The following is a 2841-nucleotide window of genomic DNA, read 5'->3' as shown; positions in this document are numbered from 1 at the left end:
ATCAATGAGGTCAGTGGGGCAACCGGGCCTAAGAAGCCCGCAAAAGTAAATTCATATGCGAACAAATCCGAGCAGAAAAGTCCGTCTCGGAGGCCTTCCACTCAAAAAGCCCCTGCTGCTACTCAAGCTGCCACGATTCAGCCTCCTGCTTCACCAGCGCGGTCCTACTCAGCAGCGACAAAAGCTGCAAAACCCAAAAACAATTTTTCAGCTGCCGGACGTCCCCAGCTAAAACTTTTCAGGCTGGCACACCACCAGCGACGTCGACATCATCTAAGTCGATGGATTTCTGCCATAATTGCCTGAAGAACGGTCATAAACGCGCGAACTGTAAGCAGCCGCAGACCGAAATCTTTTGCTATGTGTGTGGGACAAGGGGTGTCAAATCACCCACCGAAACAAACGGCAGGGGAAAACGCAAAGAGAGCGCAGCAATAAAGGGTCCCGCGCTGTCTGCCAAGGTTTCAAGGACCCAACCTACTCCTAAACCGCGCGTTTCAGACCGTCAATCCCCTAAATCGACTTTGGCTATGTCCCATGATAAGATTTCTGAGAACGAAACGGATTTTCTGACTATCACGGTTCATAATAACCGCGGAACGCGGCTTTCTTCCAACACTAGGAATCGAGGGGCGCCTTTCAATTATTCAAGCCGGGACATCACGCAGTCTGACGTGATCCCCAACAACTCTATATCATTGCCTAAGAGTAAAAATCCAAGTTCGAGTCGTAAACTGAACCACGGTACCGCAGTAACACTCGATAATGACGAGACTGGATTTCCACCTACGTATGAACGTTTGTATCGCGAGAATTCCAATCGGCTGATCACCGATTCGGAAACTAATTCCACGATAAAACGCGAATCTAGGGAAAAGGAGGTTGCAGGTGCACCCACAACGTCACATGGGGAGGAAAGTTTCGCAGCGCCTTCGAGTCATACCGCGGAAATACCGCTANGATTTCCACCTACGTATGAACGTTTGTATCGCGAGAATTCCAATCGGCTGATCACCGATTCGGAAACTAATTCCACGATAAAACGCGAATCTAGGGAAAAGGAGGTTGCAGGTGCACCCACAACGTCACATGGGGAGGAAAGTTTCGCAGCGCCTTCGAGTCATACCGCGGAAATACCGCTAGGGGCGCGGATATTCTTGCCGCTGTCAATTGGCTCATATGAACTGTATGCTCTGATGGATCCCGGAGTTACCAAGTCATGTCTTAGACACTTACTCGACTCGTGGATTAAAGAACTCAAGTTAAATTCAATGGCTAACGGGCACGCGGAAACGGTAGCGGGGGATGTGTTAGTCCCAATCACGATTAAGGGAATGACACACATAGTAGAATTTCAGGTAACCCCTGGTTTGAATAGACCCGTGTTGTTAGGAATGGACTTTGTCCGTATTTTCGGTTTTGGCTTCGATGGTAGAGCAAATGAGTGGTGGATAGACGGTGGCGATCGTCAATTCCCGATTGAAACTCGCGATTTTACCGAAGCAAATGAGATTTGTGGGTTAGTACAAATAAATGAGACTGAATGCGAAGTAATAGATAAACTCGTGCATCGGTTAGTATCCCCACCGCGTGAAAAAATTAAATTCACGAATTCAACGTCTCATAAAATCATAGGGCCATGTGACCATACACCATTCAAGTTGAAAGGTTACCCGATGTCCCCAATTATACAACGAGAATCCGTGCGGCAAGTAAAAGCACTCGTGAAGGCTGGAGTTATTCGCCCATCTGAGAGTGCCTGGAATAATCCCATCGTCATGGTGAAAAAGTCTCACGGAAAATGGCGATTATGTCTTGATTTCCGGTGATTGAATAAATTAACGAAAAAGGACGCGTATCCCATCCCGAATTTGGTCGGAATTTTGGACATGCTGCGTTCCGCGCGTTATATCACCACATTAGATCTCAAACAGGCCTATCACCAAGTGCCTCTGGATCCAGAAATCCGCGAATTAACTGCGTTTTCTGTTCCCGGTCTGGGCACGTTCGAATTTGTAGGGATGCCATTTGGTTTAACGAATGCACCCGCGACGTTTCAACGTCTCGCAGATAGGATTATCGGTCCTGAGCTTGAGCCCTTCGCGTTTGCGTACTTAGATGACATCATTGTCGTCACTCAGACGTTTGAAGATCATCTCAAGTATCTGGAATTAATTCTCACGAGGCTGCGCAATGCAAACCTCGAAATAAATTTGGAAAAAAGCGTGTTTTGTAGTAACCGCATCCAATATCTGGGGTTTATTGTGGATGAAACTGGGCTTCATATCGATCCTTCGAAGGTCGAACCAGTCTTAAATTATCCGGAACCAAGTACCATACGTCAAATTCGATGTTTCCTCGGTATGTCATCATGGTATCGGCGTTTTATTCCCGACTTTGCCGCGATGGCCGAGCCTATTACGCGCCTCTTGCGCAAAAAGACTAAGTGGAATTGGGGGGATGAACAATCGACTACATTCACGCGTATTAAAGCCGCTCTGTCGACTGCGCCAGTATTATCCTGCCCTGATTTTTCGGTACCATTCACGATTCACACCGATACGAGTGCTTACGGTCTTGGAGCCGTCCTCACACAAACAATTGATGGAGTCGAATATGTGATCGCGTTCGCAAGTAGGACATTAACTAAGCCTGAGCGAAATTATTCAGTTACACAAAAAGAGTGTCTCGCGGTCGTATGGGCTATTGATTATTTTAGACGGTACATTGAAGGATACCACTTCACGATTATTGCCGACTACAGCTCCTTACAATGGCTCCATAATTTGAAAGACCCGGCCGACTGGTTAGGAAGGTGGGCACTAGCGTTACAAGAGTACA

Source organism: Diachasma alloeum, unplaced genomic scaffold (assembly GCF_001412515.2).
Source record: "Diachasma alloeum isolate Michigan unplaced genomic scaffold, Dall2.0 Dall_scaffold_00373, whole genome shotgun sequence".
In the NCBI taxonomy this organism is placed as follows: Eukaryota; Metazoa; Arthropoda; class Insecta; order Hymenoptera; family Braconidae; genus Diachasma; species Diachasma alloeum.
This window is presented reverse-complemented; position numbering follows the sequence as displayed.